Source organism: Neopelma chrysocephalum, unplaced genomic scaffold (assembly GCF_003984885.1).
Source record: "Neopelma chrysocephalum unplaced genomic scaffold, ASM398488v2 Primary Assembly neopelma1_60, whole genome shotgun sequence".
NCBI lineage: Eukaryota > Metazoa > Chordata > Aves > Passeriformes > Pipridae > Neopelma > Neopelma chrysocephalum.
The window spans coordinates 1,925,188-1,945,994 of record NW_020897715.1 but is presented as its reverse complement, the minus strand read 5'-3'; positions in this window follow the sequence as shown (position 1 = coordinate 1,945,994).

The window sequence follows — 20,807 nt, the reverse complement described above, 5'->3', positions numbered from 1 at the left end:
GTGTCCCTATCAATTACCTATCAGTCTAAAAATACATAAGAACATTTTATAGTGAAAATTTTTTCTGTTTCTTACCTCCAGATAACATTTACATCATGCATGACTGCTTCATTAAAAAAAGACCTGTCTGTTGGTTTAGTCAGTTCCATTTGAGCTGTGCTGGAAAACTTCAGAAGAAGCTTTATTGACATGATCAAAATTCCTCATGGTTTGCTTTTATAGATTCCCTGAATAGAGTTAAACTTATAGAAATAAGTAATGTGGTTTTTTTAGTGGGTTTTTCTGTCACTGTCTTGTTATACTTTCATTTTTTATTTACATTCTTTTTATAGTTTCTCTTTTGCATGCATTTAGTCCCCTCAAGAGAAGTACATCCTTTGCCAATTATATTTGTTTCTCTTCGTTGTCCTTGCTCACTATGAAATTATTCTCTTGTAGCATTTTCTGCAACAAGCCTTTCACAATGCTCTTTACATCAGCAAAGCTAGTTCTGATATTCATTTAGACATTTTCCAACTTGTACTCAATCTCATGAAGGTTTTGGATTGCCAAATTAAACAGCATGATTTTTCAAGCCCTGTGCATGAAGCATTCTATTTTGCAATTCTTACTACAATTCATCTATTATTATATCATTTTTACGGCATCATCTAAGATTTAATATCACTCACTTTTTAACTTTCTACCTCAGAGAGTGATTTCAATTCTCACTTCATGAACACCACCCTGTAAGATTCGGCAAAGTTTATCATATCCTCAACTAAAAGATTTTAATTGAATTTCACTATGTCCAGCTACAAATTACAAGAATATAAAATTTTCTGCCTCTAAAATATATTTCTTTTTCTGAAACATCTTTATAAAATATCTTCAGATTGCAATTTGAGCAATCCAAACAAAAAAGAAAGAAAGAAACAAATAAAATCAACTCCCATTTTGTTCAAGGTGTCTTACAATTTAGGTGGTAAGTCCTTATAGTAGTTAAATAATAAAGCTCATTTTGTCAAAATGTGACATCTTTAACAGGGGAACAAACACTTTAACTGAAAATCTTGAAGAGTTCTATAGTCCACTTTAGCAGTCTATATACATAACCAGTAGAAGAAATTTTAGATATTTTGAAAAGGTTTTCTGGAACTCTGTTAAGCTGACAGTTCTTCTATTCATGAAGAAAGTAAAAAAAGGAACAATTTAAATGTCTACTGCACCCTCATGATCATACAAAGTGCCCACCAATGATCCTACCACATAGAAAACATAAGATAGTACATAATTTCCAGTCTCATTAATTACCAGGTTTAAGAATATATCTAGCTACTTAAGCAGATTAGAAACAACTTGTAAACATATTTTAATTTTGTAAACAATCCATATTTGCTATATAAATATTTCCCTCTGTCTTTTCTGGTAGGTTTTGTCAATATAATCTAGTGTTTATTTGAGATTAAAATAGTATCTCGGCCATTCTCCTAATTTTTTTATCCAGAAGGAAAGCCCAGTTATGGAGAATAATGTCTGAATGACTAGGCCTGGTATAATCAAGCAGTAGCAAGCACAGGAACAGAAATTTTATTGGGATATGAACTCTGAAGCTTTATTACCAGCCAGTCATCACCGGTAGGTGATAAAATGCAAGTAACTCTAGTAAGTCAAGCAGATCTTAAATTTCATTTCGTCATGGTAGGGGATATCAGCATGGCTGCAGAAGGAAAGGGAGGATAAATCAGATGCAATCCAGCCTCACTGATCTTTCAGCTTTTCATTCAGCCTCTTTTTGCATTTTGATTCTTGCTGCACTTCCTCTGGTCAAAGCATAAAGTTAAAAGAAATTATTGCATACAAAGTTATGTAGCTTTAACATTATACAAGGTAATACACTGACTGCTTTTCGGACTGAAAACTCTTCTTGTTCAGTGAAAAAGGGAGATGCTGAACAGTTCACAAGGTTAATTATCTCCCCCTCTTTGTCTCAGCACTGAGAAGGAAGGCCTAATTGCCTCACTTACTAAATGCCCTGTGTGTTGAGAGCATCAAAAAGAAAAGAAGAGGCAAAATTACGTAGTGACAGGCTTGGCTTCCCGAGGATCAAAAAAATTCCTGTATTACATTTACTATTGAAGTAGTCAACTGATAGGTGACTTCAGGTGACTTAAATTCAACATGGTAGTGGGATAGAAACAAACAAAAAATCAGGTGATACTGGTCATTGATTATTGCATCTGGTAACAGTGACTTGAGCCTTCAGAAGTCTGTATTTACTGGCTAGACAAACTGTCTTAAGTCACAGAATCATAGAATGGCCTGGGTTGGAAGGGACCTTAAAGATCGTCCTGTTCCAACCCCCTTTCCATGGGTAGAGACATCTTTCATTAGACCAGGTTGCTCAGAGCTCCATCCTGGCCCTGCTTCCAGGGATGGACCATCCACAGCTTCTCTGGGCAACCTGTTCTAGTGCCTCAACACCCTAAGAGGAAAGAATTTCTTCCTGATATCTAATCCAAACCTGCTCTCTTACAGTTTAAATTCATTCCCCCTTGTCCTTGCAAAAAAAACCTCTCCGGCTTTCTTTTGGGCCTCCTTTAGATACTGGAAGGCTGCTAAAGGGTCTTCCTGGAGCCTTCCTTTCTCCATTGTGAGCAACCCCAGCTCTCCCAGCCTGTCTCCACAGGAGAGGGACTCCAGCCCTCTAAACAACTTGGCCGACTTCTCTGGAGGCCTCTTCAGCAGTTCCGTGTCCTTCTTATATTGGGGGGCCCAGAGCTGGACACAATATTCCAGGTGGGGTCTCACCAGAGCAGAACAGAGAGACAGAAACCTCTCCCTCACCTGCTACCCACAGTGCTTTGGATGCCACCCAGGAGAAAGTTGACTTTCTGGGCTGTAAGAGCATGTTGCCAGGTCATGTTGAACTTTTCATCAACTACTCTATGATTCTCTGATTCTATGAAATGCATCCTTCAGGGGATATCAGGATAAGTCATCCTGGGGAAAAAAAAAAAAAAAAAAAAGAAAAAAGATAGCTCTTACCTCTACACCTTTTCCTGGATAACTCAAGTTTTCCAGTTCAGTGGCAGAGTACACCAAGTCATGCGTCAGCTCTGTAGCAAACAGGTTGCCCTCTGACCAAACAAATACTGACAACAATGAACATGATGTAGGTTTCAACAGCTTACATAGAGGGTCATTGTTGATGTTTAGCTAAATATTTTTTCTTATAACATTATACTAATGGGGGGGGGTGTTTGCTTTTTTGTTTGTTTATTGTTTCCTAAAAATACCATTCAGATGATAGGTGTGTGTGTAATTGATTAAATTTGTTTTGGATTCATGACTATTTAAATTTTAAAAAGATTTTGAGACTTTTAGATTTTTTTTATCTTCTATCACTAATTGTTCTTTCATTTTTTCCTTTAATCTGTTATTTTCTTGACATTTGATGATAAAGAGAAATACAACACTGCAGATATTTAATGGGCCTAACCTTCTCTAAGAACTGGTAGGTATTGGAAATGTAACTAAACATTAGAAAAGAGATATACCATAGGTCCCTTTTTTTAGACAATTATGGCATTAAAAAGGTATAACATCTCTGGTTCTTTAATAAGCTACATTATGGACATGAAATCTGTTAAAGGTTTAGAGGCATCTGCAGGTATCTTATTGAAGTAATGATAATTTTCTTCATAGGTCCAAAAGTTCTCCCATTTAACTACACAAAATAAGTGACTTAATCCAACATAAAAGGGGCACTATTAGAAGACAATTTTATGTTACTGACTACTTATGGGTTTGGAGTACAAGCTATATGTATTTATGTGTATATATATGTGTGTGAACATACATATATATAAATAATGATATGTGCTGTAGAAAATCTATGATGTAGCTGAGGTGTGACTAAAATACTTTTTCGACTTTGGTAATGTATAATCACTTTCTGGAATCAGATGCATAATTTGGACCCTTGATTACATTTTGTTAGTAAGTTGATTTCATTATAATTTAAAGAAAAATAAAAATAAAAAGGTTTATCCTTATAAACAACATCACAGATAGCTACAAATGTGTAATGCCAATAAAAAAAAGAGTCTCATATATGCGGCTCAGCGAGCTGGGTTTTAAGATCCTTGGTTACAATAAATTATGACTCCACTTGTTTCAGCTCAGCTATTTTTTGTACTTAATGAAAATTTATCATCAAATATTGTAAGAGATGATAAAATTTTAAGAGTCAGTAAAACAGTAGTATATGCAAGAGTAATAAAATTGTAAGTATATACATACAGAGATGGATTAAAAACTGACACCGAGAACAGATTTAAGAGCATGCTATCCTTGCAATCAGAATCACAGAATGGTTTGGGCTGGAAGATCATTTTGTTCCAAACCCCCTACCATGGGCAGGGACACTCCCCACTAGACCAGGTTTCTCAGAGCCCATCCAACCTGCCCTTCAACACTTCCAGGGATGGGTTATCCACATCCTGTTCCAGTGTCTCACCATCCTCACAGTAAAGAATTTTTTTCTAACATCTACCCTAAATTTACTCTCTTTCAACCATGTAAAACACGTCAAAAATGTAGGAATTGCTACTAACAGCTGTCACAAAGTTCTGCAAATAATGTCGTTGTATACACTGCTTTTCATCCTTAGCATCCTTCAGAAGCAGACCTTCAAGATGTAGATTTCTACTTCTGCCTCTGCCCCCCTCATCATTATCAATATAAGCAAATAAAAACAGAGACCCTTCTTACAGCAAAAGCTTCAATAGATTGAATGGTCTGTAATCCAGAAAAAAACTATTTCTCTTTGTTGACTGAACTAGGCTAAGACATGCAGTGACAGATCTTTAAAGGTAACGAGTTTAATTAACAAATTGGTTATAGCAGCTTAGATATTCTTTGAACTTCATTCAGAGGAGAGAACTGAATTATGGTTTTATATTCTTTGTGACTGCTGCAGTTGCTGAGCCTCACACACAGAGGTGGGCCTGTCTGAGTCAGGGTCCTCATGGACGTGCCCTTCAGAAGGCAAGAGTTTAAATACTGTCAAAAATTTAGATGGCAGCTGATTTAAGGTCACTGCAGGATGACAGTTAAGCTCAGTTTCTGATGTTCTGAATATAATATTTCTGTGCTTAAATTAGGAATTTGATCTCAAATACCAGCCTCAATAATTTGTTTGATTGTCATAGACAAAGAAGTCTCAACATAGGAAATTTATTTCCTTATGACCAATTAAAATATTTTTTTTAATTACTGATGCAGCTTTTGAGGGGAGTTTAAAAAAAAAAGAAAAATATAACAAATAATTAAACCAACACTTAAGGAAACACCTTTCCTTTTCGTTTCCCAGTCTTGCTCCTGCTCAATACCTCTCCGTTCTCTTTTCTTGGCTCAGATTATCTTGTTTATGCCAGGGTTACACACAGTGTCTCCAAACCCCTTTGTTTAGTGTTCTTGTAATGCAGAAGGCCATGGTTAGCAATATTTTATTTCTGCCACTCCCTGCTTTGTACCTGTTTTCCTTTACTGTTTTATTCTCATTGTACCAACCCCAGCTCCTTTGTAGAGTATGGTCCCTCAGAGATAACCCCAAAACAGTGTGAGCTCCTCTATGGTGCCCCTGCCCTTTAGGGGAATTCCCATCCCAGCATGATTCCCTCTTTGGGTCACAATCTCTTGGGGCATTCCCACTCTGGCATGGACTCCTCTATGGTGCACAGTCCAGTCAGGATCATCCACATACTAATGTGTCCTTCCTCATGTGCCAAGATCCCCCACAGATACCTATTCTGTCACGAAGCACCTCCTCCAGGGCTGCATCTCCAGCCATTCCCCTCAGAGTTTGCCTTTACATGTGTCTTCTCCACGTCTCCTCCCTTTTCCTCACACGTCTCCATGCACTCCTCCTCAGGTGTCTTCTTTTGCGTGTCCTTCTGTCCTCTCATGAGTCTCCTTGTTGCATCTCACACCCTTCATTGCTGTTGACCTTTCCTAAACGTGTTTGAGCCTGTTGCAGTGCTGGGGCCCAGTGGACTGTTTCCACTGGTTGCCAAGCTGGCCAAGGGCAGCTCAAGGACTCCCTTCACATCTCCCTGACACCCAAACCTTGCCCAATATGTCCTATACATGATTCCAGTGTAAAATTTCAGATAAAAGCACGTATATTAGATTGCATTTCAATAGTTTGGGATTTTTTTTTTAGGATAAGGAGGGTAAACACTTGACTTTTTTATTATTATTATTTCCATTTCTGTTCTACAAGGAAAATAAAGTCTTCCTGGCTTCTTTGTACTGCACTTAATTGGACCAGTCTAATTTTCCAGAAATTTCTGTAGCTGGAGTAGCATCATTATTACTGAACGTAGATTACCTGCAATTTCAACTCACAGATTTAATTAGTTGTAGTTGAAAAACAGTTTCTTGTGCAAACTTTTAGGCTTAGGCCTGAAACAAATTTGGAAGGCTTCCTGTATGCTCTGCGGCGTACACTGAAAGTTTATTTTCCAATAACTGTGTCTTCTGATAGTGTTTTTGAAAGACAATTAGTGCATAGCTGGCAAAGCCTATCTTACATGAATGGACTGAAAGAGCTTGGCTTGTTTAGCCTAGCGAAACATAAGATAAGAGAGGAGATGATTGTTCTCTGTAAGTACCTCTGGGAACAAACACAAGGGAGAGGGAAGAGCTATTAAAGCTAAAAGACAGTATCAGCGCTAGAACAAAGGTATGTAATTTGGCCTGAAAATTGCACCGTAAATTAGAAGATTATTTCTAACCATGAGAAAATGAAGCTGTGAAGCAGCACCTAAAAGGAAGACTAAAAAACCCTGCAGACATGGACTAGCCCTAATGAGGGGAAATGTGGGTATATGAACAAGATTATGTCACGCGTAACCTACCATAGCAGATAATTGAACTTGACAGTCAAGGAAAACCCTTGCTGTTCATTTTGGTTTTTACTATCGGGGCTTTTTAGTTGGTTGGCTGCTTTGGTGAGGGGAGTTTGGTTTTTGTTTTTTTTTTTAATTGGTTGATCAGGTTTGGTTGGCTTGTTTGTCTGCAGGATTTTCTTTTTTAGTATATCTTAAGGCAGGATAAATTTGTTGGGAGCAAATTAACTATTCATAATCAGATCTCTTTAGTACTTTTTTCCAGTGTAAACGCACTTTTCATTCAGCTCACAGTAGAATGAAGGACGCCTCCCAAATGAAACATTGGCAATGAAAGAGGATGTATCTTCTCCTCAGCTGGTGACAGTAGAGTTCATCTGAGACAAGGAAGACATCAGCCACTCTTATATAGCACCCACTGTTAAACTGTACATCTCACTCTGAATATGGAGAAGGGATGAAAATTTATTCCAGAGTTGTTCTTGATCTCGCTGTACATTTTAGCTCTTGAATTAATCTTTTTGATGTTGACAAGTATTCTGATCTCCTGTAAGCACACAAACTTAATTACTTATGCCAATGTAAGGTACATTATTCATTATTTGGCACTTTTTTGTGTGCAATACTGCACAAACACGATGGGCACTGGCAGATCTGGCACTACAATGTGATGAGCAATTAGTCTTACAACTGAGCCAGTTATGTACATTTCTTGTATTAGATTACATTGTAAGTAATAATTCAGAGATCTTATGTAAGACAATAATATTCTATTTTGTGATCATCTTAAAATGGTATTTCACACACTCACAGGGATTTTGCTAAGGACGTTTGTCTCATCTGTTCAAGATTTTAGTTTCCAGAAAATGTTTGGAAAGAAAAAAAGGGATTATTAGGCTAAGAAGGCAATAAGCTTCCACTCTTCAATACAACAAAAAAATTTCAATACTAAATCTATCAATAAATCAATGCTCCCCATGACCTCCTTCCTTCTTCTTACTGTACACCCTACACTGAAAAACTCCAAATTTGATGGGTCTTGTTACCTGACAGCAGCTCCTGTTACAGAATCACAGAATGGGTCAAATTGAAAGGAACCACAGTGGGTCATCTGGTCCAACCTTGCTGCTCGCAGGGTCATTCCAGAGCACATGGCACAGGATTGCATCCAGACAGTTCTGGAATATCTCCAGTGAGAAGACTCCACACCCTCTCTGGACAATCTGCTCCAGTGTTCTGTCACTGCACAGCAAAGAAGTTCTTTCTTATGTTCACGTGGAACTTCCTGGGCATCAGTTTCTGCCCATGTCCTCCTGTCCTACTGCTCAGCACCACCGAGCAGAGCCTGGTCAATCCCCTGACACCTCCCTGCAGACACTGACAGACATTGGTGAGGTCCTGGTGCATGACAGCTGCTCTGAAAGCCAAATTCCTAGTCATGTCTAAGGCATATATTCAGAGGTTCCAAAATCTAAACAAAAAATGACTTGATAATGAGGAGACTAGAAGAAAAAAATAGTATCAAGTCAGAGTAGATACATATCCTTTCTGAACTACTAATGGCAATCTGTCACAAGGAGCTGCAGTTTGCATCGTCTGTTCAGTTGTATTTTTATCTCCTTCCCAGAAAGATGTGATTTTTGCAGGCAACAGATTGGTACCACTTTAACATCAACTGTTCTTGTTACTGATCCATAGTGAATGTTCTCTGAGTGCCCACCAAGCTTCTTTAGTCCACAGGAATTTTTATGTTTACATTTACAACAGTATTCCACAATATAAAACATTCATATTTTCTTATGAAAGCACACAGCCTCTACTGATGTTTCAGTAGGATGTGGGCGGGGGTAAGCACAAGTAAATTGAGTTTAACACATCTGTTTTCAATAGCATGTCATTTCTCCCCTTCAAAATGGTAGGTTATCCTATTTCTTTATCTGTCACTACACCACTGAATTGTGCTAAAGTAAAAATTCAAGATCTAGCCAGAGACTAATAATGGCTGTAATTATACCTGAAAAGTACTGCTCATTACCATCTGAAAATATGGATACATCCAAGTCTCACACCATTAGAATTGTCACTGTCAGAAAGAATTACTGAAATCTGCCTCAGCTGTAAAACAGGACTAAATTCTGATGTAGGAGAGCTTCTAAAAGTAGGAAAACAATAAAGCTGTTAGAAAGGAAGCACAGCTTTTGCAACTCCTGCAAGTCAATTTATTTTGTTAAATAGGGGTCTTTCTGTCCACATAAGTTTCTTCTGCTTGTCTGCTGGAGGTTATCAGCTCATATTGTTAATTAATACCAGTTTTAAAAAAAGCCCAGTAAATTTTAGGACCATCACATCAAATCTAGTGAGATTTACTGCTGGGAACTGAAAGCATTTTAATCTAACTTCTAAACCTCTCCTCTCCTCTGTGGGCCCACGTACAACTCAGATAAAATACTGCCATGAGCACTTGCTTATCCTGATTTAAATTTCATATAAGTCTATGGGGATTGTTCCACTGGCATTAACAGGGTTTGTATTGGACCCTTTTAGCACACTGGCAAGATCCTGAGTCTCCAGGCAATAATCCAAGATCCTTAAAAGGGCACAACAGGCACTCTCAGTAAGTGAATGGTACTTCCACTATTCCTCTCTGATGTATAACTACCATTTTAAAATACGTTTGTAACAGAGGCCACTTCATCTATTTATGATTGACACAGGAACCACCAAGATATATGATCAGCCACACCCATACAGCTTCTCCCTTTTCCCAAAACAATAAAGCTACATTAAGTCATACAGTAAGTGGGGCTCACATTATTTTTTCAAACTTCAGACACTTTGGACAATTTAATAAAATAAATAAAATTAAAAAATTAATTGAACTACGTTACATTAAAAAAAATCGAACAAACAAAACAAGTAAACAGAAAAACCCAAACAAACAAATAAACAAAGAATCACTCCATCCTGAATTCAATAACAGAATGTACCTGGGATGATAGAAGGCAAAGTGACAATTCACAATATTTCTTCCTATGGTAGGAAAGAGGTGATAAAATAGCTTCTCCTTTGAGGACACAATTAGAGACTGGACTTCTATTTACTGACATCGTTCCTTGCCTTTTGACCAAAAAAGATATAATTAATTTTAAATTAGGTTAATGAAACAGTGGAATGGGTTGCCCAGAGAGGTGGTGGATGCCCTGTACTTGGAAACATTCAAGGCCATGTTGGATGGGGCTTTGGGCAATCTGATCTAGTTGTGATTTAGTTGTCCCTGTTTACTACAGGGGTAGTTGGACTGGATGACCTTGAAAGGTCTCTTCTAACCCAAATTATTCTATGATTCTATCTTTCTATGATTCTAGTAAAACTTACAAATTCAGCAGTCAAGTGAAGAAGCCAAAAGAGAACTGTATTTAATGGGTATGATAGGTAAAACAGTAAAATTGACCTTTTAAACACTCATAATCCCTGATAATCTTAGTGTGTTTGAGAGACACAAAACAAAGCCAGAAGGCTGACTATTGTCTGTGATTTATATTGTCCAACTGCACTGTGGCACACAGTGAGAGACATTAAAAAACCAGTAACCTGTGACTGCAAGTCAAAAAAAGAAAAACTGCAAATCCGTGGACGACCATCAAGGCACATAAAATGACATTCTGTCAGCAAGAGAAGTGTTTCGTGTATGTGATGACTAAGAAAGGAACAAAACTTCTAGAGATGGAAAGTATTAACTATTTCACTAATAAAATTATAATAAAAACTTATATGAACCCATGAAGACCTCAAACCCCTTATTATAGATAACATTTTTTTAAATTTTCCAGGCCAGACAAAAATGCTACTGTGAGGACAAAAGAAATATTAAGAAAAATTCCGATATAGCAAAATACTACTTGATAAAGTAGGTAAAAAATGAAGAAAACAAAGAAAAAAATGAAAACAACAACAATAAAACCTCAACAATGTAATTAAAAAAATTACAAAATTAAAATTAACAAACTACGAACTTCCCACAACTTTCTGCAATGCAAGAAAACATTGTAAAGGCAATAGGCTGCATAGCTGCCATTATGCTTATGTCTACACATAAATTCTCTGGACTTCACAGCTTTCTACACTCTTCTAAAATGGTTAAATCCTTCACTTACTTATGGTGACACTTGGACAATGTGTCTGCTGTAACATGGAAAAGGAAGAATTTCTACCAAGGATCTGATCTTATTAAAAAAAATAAATTGAACACCTGAATATTAAAATATTAATTTTAACCAAAGGCATTAAATTCAGCTATAACCTCTGACTCAAAATTCAATTAAATCACAAAGAGCATTGGGCAAATACTAACTCAGAAAAAGAAAGATATGACAGTGGTGGAAAAAATATATTTAAAGCAAACATCCTACTTTTTAAAGTATAGTGTGTGAAAGAAACACTGGATATTTTAATGAGACAATTCTTAACCTACTTAACAGTTATATTTTAGGAAATGCTAAATGTCTCCGAATTAGCTAAAGAAACTAATGATTAGATATTTTCCCTAGTGTAAAGAACTACAAAATGGTTGCTCTGGGCAGTGAATGTGATTGCACATTAGAGAAATTCCAAGTACTGCCTTGCTCTAATTTTTTTGATTAAAATCACCAAATAAATTGTGTGAAACTTTTCAGAGAGAATTTGTAACAAGTCTAAATGACTGTAGTTACCATTTGAAAGAATATTTGAAAGGGAATAACATCTGAAAGAGAAGAACATCAATAATTATTTTGATACAGTTTTGTAAAATATTGAGAAAGCACAATTTATAATCCTATTAATTTAACATTCAGTTAGAGTTTTTCTTAAAAATCCAGGAATGTATATGTATGCTACTGATCAAAAATACAGCTGCTAAATATTAAATAAATATATGATGATAAAGACAAAGTAAAATTCACAGACAAGGGATTCCCTCTTTCTACAGAAAAAAGAAGCATAATCCATAATAAATTAGAGAAGACATGAGGTTAAAACTGTGTGAATTTACTATGGAAAAAAGCTGGTACAGTAAGAGAGGGACAAACCATGTCTGCTCCCACAAAATTTTACTAGCAGCTTCTAATGTAAGAGAAGGGTCTATACCCAACCTACCTTTTGTCATATAAAAAAGCGCATTATTTTCCCCCCCCTTACTCTATAATTCTAGAATTGCGCTACTTAAACTCTGAGGTTTGAGATGAGATTGAAAAGTATCTGATGGACACGGTCTGTCTTTTCTTTTTGCCTCTGCCTTTAAAACCCGTTTCCAAACATGTATCTCAGAGATTCCATATGTGAACAAAACTGTGAATAAGCTCCTGTAGGAAAACAAGTATAGCATCAATAATCACTGAATCATACATAAAATTATTTTTCTAGGCTAAAAAACCCCCCACCTTTCCCATGGAAGTAATCATCAATGGCTTAGAGACCAGACCTTTTTAGAGAACAGAGCAATCAATGGGTTAATGTCACTTTGGGAAAGGAGAAGATTGTGATGGTTTATCATTATTCTTGGAAACTTTATCAGTTAATTCCCTAGTCCCAGAAAGTAATTTCAGTTTACAAAAATCTTAAGTTCTTAAATGCTTTTCTTTGTAGTTTCCATTGAAAAGAAACGTACTCCAATCAATTTAGCTCCTGTTGAAAATTCACTCAATTTTTTGTATCTGGAAAGAAAACAAACAAACTTATTTGGAACATACCATGCAAAGAGCTGCTTGAGATCTTGTGTCTACCCTTTGCCTGACCTGTTGTCCATCTTGGAAGCCTAATGCTGTTACAAGCACCCACCAGGTATGGCATTCTTTGTGGAGGAAGGCAATTTAAACTTGAACTTAATGGTGTCAATCAGCAAGCTAACAACCTTTAGGAATCATGGGTTGGGGAGTTCATCTAGTCAATAAATCACCTACACTTAGAAAGCCTTATTTTAAGCTTTAGAAAGTGTTTAATCACTGATATTTTATACTAATTAGTCTTTTATATCCAGTCGTATCTTGCCTACTAACAACTTAGTATATGTTTTTCTAGATTTCTATTAAAAGCTCTCTAGACTTGTGATTACTGTGAAATACTTTAGAAAAAAATAAGAAAAAATTGTTTTTTCAATACATGTAAATATCTATGTCCTTATTTATTTCAGGATTAGAAAACTGTACTTCAAACAATAATGTAAAATTCACAGCTTTCACCAAAAGAATAGTTATGAATAGATTTCCAAAACCAGTAGCAAATCTAATCAGCCTGATGTTTGAGCTATAAAACTCATTTTTAAAAAAGTCAACATCATAATTTAGAGTTTTGTCCTTTGTCTAAAATATGGTGTATATAAATGTCACTGCACTTGATATGGAAATGAAATGTCAATTCCTTGTATATTCATTTTTGAAACTGTTTTATGCCCTAATCTCTTACGGCATTTTAGACTCAAAAATATTATCAGCAAATGTAACAGCCAATATCAAAACTTCTCATTTACTGTGTTAAAATTAATTCCAAGCATAAAAATTAGAAAAAAAAATATTGCTTATTCAATAATGCCTTACAGCATTTTCTATAGTAAAGTGATTTAAAAGATACACTTTTATTGACATAGGTGTACATTCAGCTAAGAAAAATTAACATAGATGGATCTTTCTATGGGAAGGAGATTAGAAAAGAGGGAACAGTGCTAGAATAACAAGTTTATTATGGTTATTATAGCTCCTTCCTCCAAAAGCAAACTAAACCTTCTGCATATATACTGAAACTCTCTTTTCTCTTACACAAATGATCTGCACCATTGACTAATTCAATTGAGAAATGGATATTTTGGGGTGTTTAATAGCATTCAACCATAATTTCATGGTATAACATGAGACTCTGAAGGGTAGAATGTCTTACATTTGCAACTAAAAAGGAAGAAAAAGGAAAGGGGTGAGCATGGAGATGGACAAGTATAAGAAGAAAGAGATGCTTCAATAGAGTTTTCTACAACAGCTGCATTCTTCCATCTGTGATAAAAATATATAAAAGGAGAGCAACTCTAACAAAAAAAATAGTTAGAGATTAGACCATCTATTATTTGTCTTATTTAAGTAAAATCCATTATGCAGCATGATTGCATAGAAGAGTGCTGAGCTGGTATTCTGTGAAATGTGATTGAGTAATTCACTCAAAAAAGAAGTGAAATCTTCTCTAAAGGGAAATTTAATACCTTCCAGCTGTCATCAAATGCTGTTTTGTTTAGGAAAAAAAAGCATCTTTTTTGGTAATCTGCTAGACCTATCACCAGTTTTACCTTAAGTGACTAAACCTGTATTTACTGCAATGCTGGGTTTGTTTGAAATTGTCCATTCAGTAGGATTCTTGAACCATGTGGATCAACTACAGTAGCAGCTCTGAACATTCATGTCATGATCTGTGATGCGTGATAACCACGTTTTTAAACTTGTTTTAAACACATCTATGCTCAGTTGAGATTTTTTTGCTGTAAGTACAAGGGCTGAGTTTGGAAGAGCACCTGAAGTGTTTGCATTACTCCAGTAACTTGAGATAAACTCTCATGTGTGTATTGCAGAGGAAACCCTCTTTTCCAAAGAGAAACGTTTCAAGGACGATCCTCTAATGAGAAGTCTCGTAACACCTTTGGATATTTATCTGTAGTTACTCATCACAGTTATATCAACCAGGTAAAAGAATTTCCAGGTTCTTGCACTAAATGAAAACAAAGCATCCAGTTTAAGACACAAAACATGCTTTACCAGTCTGATGGTTTCCTAGGATGAGGCCAATGATTTGATATGGAAAGACAGAGAATAGTGAACCATTTAAATCCAAATGGACTGATAAGAATGGGGTGGGTGGACAATACATGAATTTACCTGGACTGTGAGCCTCAGAGATTTGCAATCAGCAGTAAAAAAATCCAACTGGCAAGCAGTTGTTAGAGGTGCCCAGAACTCGTTCTGTAGCTGACAGTGCCAAACCAGGGCGTAGAAGGGCAGGGCTGTTACACTTTGGGACCCTGACAGACTGAAGCAATGAAAGTTCAGTGAAGTAAGGCAATGTTAAACCCTGTATCTGTAATGGAATAATGCAACTTTAGAGCCTGGATGTCAGCTGGATAGAGGGAAACTACAGAAGGTCCAGTGGACAAGCTGAACACAAGTCAGCAGCATGTTTTTCCAACAATGAAGGACAGTAGCACATTGGACTAGTGTTGCTAATACTACTGTGAGTTTAGCGAGCAGGTCCATGGAATTGATCCTTCTAGTCTATTCAGCCCTTGTGAAGCCATAACTGCAGAACTGTGACCACTTCTAGTTTCTCAAGCACATGTTAGATATGTACATACTGGAATATAAGTCCAGTGATCAGAGACTGGACCATATGACATATGGGGAGAGGCTCAGAGAACTTGTTTTTTTTTTCAGAAGGAAAATCCAATAAGATCCAAAAGGACCTTACTGCCATTTATAGAGGTTGTTGGGTTTCTATCTTTGGCCATATTCAAACCTACTCTCAGCAGAAGGCTGGACAGGAGGACACCCTGACAAGGATGTCTCTTCCAACTTTCATGACATTGATTCACTGTTAAAAGAGAAAATCAACACTTCCAGGAAGCAAACTGTGCACAGCAACACTTCAGGATTTCAGTGATGTTAAACCAAACAAATTTGCCTGAGAATCTACAGCTGAAAATGAAGGAACATGTCCAAGAAGGTATGCAGAACCCTCATGGGCCAGCAACCATTAGAACTATCGTATGTTTTATTGACCGATGCTCCACATAATTAACTTTCAATTTTCTAGGAAACAAAATGTAAATTGGCTGCTAAGAAGTAGAAAAAGGCATAGGACTATTGGGATGGCACCACGAGTGTCATTACTCATTAGTGAAAACAATCTCAACAATATTAAGCTTTTATGGATATTTATGGAGGAATATGCAAAGCAAATTTGAGCAAAAGGAAGTTAAAAAGATAAAAGGAGAGAGAATAACTTTTCAAGAATCTTGAAGTATTTGTGGTAATTGTCATAAATTACCTTAGGGGGAAAAAACTTTTAAAAAAGTAAAAAATACATAATTTTATTAATAGATTAGCTTGTTTCTAATTATTCTAAAAAGCAATATGCAGTTAAGCATATACAATCAGTTTTGTTTGGTTGGTTTGTTTTTCATCTTACTATATGATAGTAAGAAGATAGGGAAACACATAGAGGTGCAAGCATTTAAATTTGCCAATAAAAGATTATCCTCTACTCAGCCACATCCTTAACCCAAGCCTGCCAGCACTGTAGAAGCATCTTTTGGGCTGCATAGGTTTATGGTAACACTCTAGATAGACCCAGTTATCACAAGATATGTAGTTTTAAAACAGAATATTGCTTAATTTTGCCTGGCATCTCAGTTCATTTACCTCCTTTCTGCAATTAGAAGTATCCTGTTTTGTTCTGCTTTACTTTGGTTTTAATTTCAGCATAGCATTCTCTGTTTCTCCAATAAGTGTCTTCTGGCTAAAAAACTTGGAGCTTAACCTGTCAATGCTCCAATTACCACCAAAAACCAACAGAAAAAAAAAGAGTGTGTCAGAGGCTCAATAATGGCCAAAAAATAACTTTTAGGAAAGTACTCTTCATCCATACATAGAACTTAGACATTTTTCTACTTTTTAAAACAAGGTTTTGTGGTTGGGGTTTTTTGTTTGTTTTGTTTTGGCTTTGTGGTTGCTGTTTCGCTTTGGGGTTTGGTGGGGTTTTTTCTTTGTGTTTTTTTTTGTGGTTTGTCTGTTTTTTTCCTTTTGAGAATGGGCAATGACAGCACTGTTTCTTATTTCCAAAGAGCACAAGATAGGACTTAACATACAATATCTAGCTATGAACTAAAGTGAGCCCAGAAAAGATGTTGACATTCAGGATAATTAAGATTTTTAAATAATTCCCTTCTGAGGAAATCTACCAAGAAAAACATTTTGAGTAGAGAGTAAAGGATTTCAGCTCCCACTTATTTATTACTGTTGGAAGATTAAATATTGAAAAGGAATTCCTGAAAGTAGAAATTAATAGAAGTTTTTAATTTTTGAAAAGTAACATCTATTTTTTATCCTGGTGCCCTGACAAGAATTTATTTTTATACACTCGCTTTGAAAATTTAGAGATAAGCTGGCCAATAAATTAATAAAATAAATAGAATGCTTTATTTTTTTGATATAGCAAAGAATTAATCAAAGTAATTTTCAAGCTACTAAAATGCTACCTTATTTTTGGAAAAAAAATGTCTTGAATCAGAAAGGTGGTAATGAAGCATCAGGAAGAGTTGTCTGTGCTTTCTTCCTCACTTTATATTCCTTTGAACATTACTATACTGAAACTTTAACTGGATTATAATTGCATTTAAAATAAAAAAACTGCACAAATCAATTTAAACAGTCCTTTCACCCCCAATCTTGACTGTCCAGTTGCTTACATTACAGAGCCATGGCATTTTCCTCTGATTTTAGAAGGGACCATTTGTCTGCTATTCCATAAAAGGATCAAATGCTTCTCCGTGTGATGACACTAATTAAACCAAAACTGAGATGAGAAAAATCACCGAGACCTCATTTTGCCTTAAAGCCCAAATGTATCACCTCTCTTAAAACAGGTTTCCCAACCTACAGAGCAAAGATCTGTAACCTTGATCTCCCACATTGTCACTGAAATGGCTAATGGCTACTTTTTAATGCAAATTCATTTTCTCACAAGCCCAATTTAAGTGTCATTCAATTTTCTTATCTGCGACCATATGTTTAAAAAGTAATTACTCAGCTAGCATTTTTAATTAAAATGATGTTATCTATGGTTCTAGATGCATTAAATACACCATTGATCTCAGATATCAAATGAAATTTCAATAGATGAGTCATGTCATACACTTTTCAATTTTACAAGTTACATTGGTGCTGGTGCTAAATATGAAATATAGGTGGAATAGTTACCCACCAAATTCTGTCATATCCAACTGTCAGATACAGAAAAGTATGTTTGTTTCTTGTATATTTTTTTTTAATATATAACATCAGTGTTACCTTAACAAGATCAGTGGCTTTAAGCTGATGACTTAGGCTAAACTCTCCTTGGCTATAAATTTTAGCCTTCTCCTCAGCTGTACATCCCCACAGGTCATGTGTGTCCAGTATAGAAAATCTGGGATAACAAGTCAAGATTCTGAGAAAACTTAAATGTTTACAGTGTTCAATTAACTTTTAATGAGCATTTCATCTCCAGTTCATTGAGTCTGTCCCTTAATTACAACAAATGTTAAGCTGTATCGGCTTTGTGATTAATAATTAATCAATTAATTATTTGCAAGCAGCAATAATAGAATTTCTACTGCAAGGTATTGATCATCATTCTCTCTTAACCAACCTATGACTGTTAAAATTAATATTTATACATTTTATATTAACCTGATGTTCTTAATTCCTTAATTTACCACAGGCTATTTATACCTAGTGCTATAAGGAGATCAATACCTAGTATGACATTTTTCAAGAAATGGGTGCATAACATGATTGAATTAGGATCAAGGATGTCTAGTATCAGCTAGCAACTGGTAAATAATCATCTGCAAAGAGATGCATTCTCTCAGTGCCTTCAGTGTCACAGGAACTAGGAAAAAAATCAGAGTATCAATTTATGGAATTTTTTCCAAAAAACAATGAAGAGCAAGCAGTGATAACACACTGATTGCAAGTGTTGATGGTGGTGATTTAAATCCTCTTGCAACTCAACACACTATCAAAAATCATTCTCAAAATTTTAAAATTATTTTCTTATGACTAGGAGAATAAAAAGGAAAATCAATACAATTTCATTAATTTAAGTAATAATGATAGAATCTTATGACCTAAAACCTGATCCAGGTGTAGACCTTGCATTATTTTTTTTTTCTGTATTCAAGAAGCTTCATATATAATAATAAAAAAGAGAGTTGCTTAGTGCTTTTATTTTGAGTTATGCCTTTAGCTGTCTTCAAACAGGTAGTGCAGTTAAAATTGAAGCTTACGTCAGTCAGAAGAGCTGCCAGCACATAATACACTAAGTGACAACACTCTCATGTTTTCTGATCTTTCTCCTCTCACACATTCATCTTTGTTACTAACGATGTACATTTTATCAAATTTTATATTTAATTATACTTTAATCAAATACTCTTTGAATGTGGCAATATCTTAAATAGAATCTCCAGTGAATAAAGTAGTGTATTTTGGCTCTAAGACTGGCGAGTGCAGCAACCTGTTGTGATAACCACTTTTTTTCCTCCAAATGATCCAAGACAACGTCCTCACAGTACAATACCAGTCCCAAAACTTCTCTGAAATCAATGTTAGTCTTCTGACTTCTTGTTCCTGGTTTGGAATGAACTCAGCACCTCTACTATGAGTGTGAAAAGTCACAAGTTTGTGCTTTGTCTTTTGGAATTTTATATTTTGTCACTCTTTCAGTTTATTTCTCCCGTCTGAGGAGAGAATGAGTTCCTCTGTGTGTGAACAGTGATTCTGTGCATAACCTGAATCGTGTGGACCACCAGCATAGCATCTCTGAATGGAGAGCAAATGCAAACTAAACAATTAAAACAAATGAATGGACTGGCATGTATTAGAATAGGATGAAGCTTGGGTTGTTTGGTTGGTTAGATATGGGGTTTTTTTCATTAAGATGTGACTGTATGCAAAACTTACATTCCTACAATGTCATATGAAGTCCAAAAGAGAAAATTTACTAGTTATATTTATGTTAACATTTGAGGCAGCAAAATGTCTTTAAAAAAACCTCTTAAATGAGGACCGATTTTGATGCATAACCTTCCAGAATTTTTCCATCTATTTGCCATGCTTGAGTTACATTCATTTAATTTTCAAATTCCCATAGCTGCATTTAAAAATTATCTTTATTAACGTATCTTCTATTATATAGATTCCTATATTTAGCCTGTAGTTTCACTCAGCTGCATTTTATTAATTTGGATTAACACCATATGGAGATTTGGAATTCTGTATCTTAATATAACATCTCATAAGTGGAATTCTTGAGACCCACCAAGAAACAAAAAGCTATTTAAAACATAACATTTTTATAACAGCAGCCCAGGTATGTTGAAAGACAAGATGATCCACAAAAGATCTTTTAAACTAACGGGGAAAGGAAATTTTCAGCACAGTTGTGAGTTAGCATTTAGCTAATTGCACACAATATCTGCATGTTAGCAGAAGAATGCCTTCCACACATTATTTTGGTTTTAAGTCATATTTAAACAGAAACAGGAAAGGAAAACTCTTGATCAGTGAATAGTGACTTAATAACATTTATATAAAAAATCAGTATATATTCTCTTTCGTAAAAAGAGATTAAATCTTTCTGTCGAGACAACAAAATTCCATACATGCTGGGAAATAAATGCATTTTTTTCCTGCTTATAATTTAGCAAAGATCCTATATAAATATGTATCAAGGACAAACTGTTCCCTAATTCAACAAATTCAGTGTTTCTTTGTTAGAGGATAAGTACTTGTTTTATTATGTGTTTTAGAGCACAACTTTAATGTACTGGGAGAAGAGGGAACAACAAAGGACAGAGGATATATTTCCCTTAAAAACTCCCAGTAAAGTTTTCTTATTTCCTACTCCCCAGTGAGCAGCTTCAAAATAAAAGTGATTAATACTGCTCTCATCAACTATCCAGTTTTAAAGTAGCTGCAGAGAATGTAAATAATAGCAAAAGAAAGCAACCACATCTGAAATGAGAGCATGGAGGTGAGCTGTTAGTTAAACTGATTTATTTTTTCTGGTTCCTAAACCTGAAATGGCTATGACAATTCATTTATTTATTTCCAAATAAGATGTACTTTAAAAACAAAATGAGAC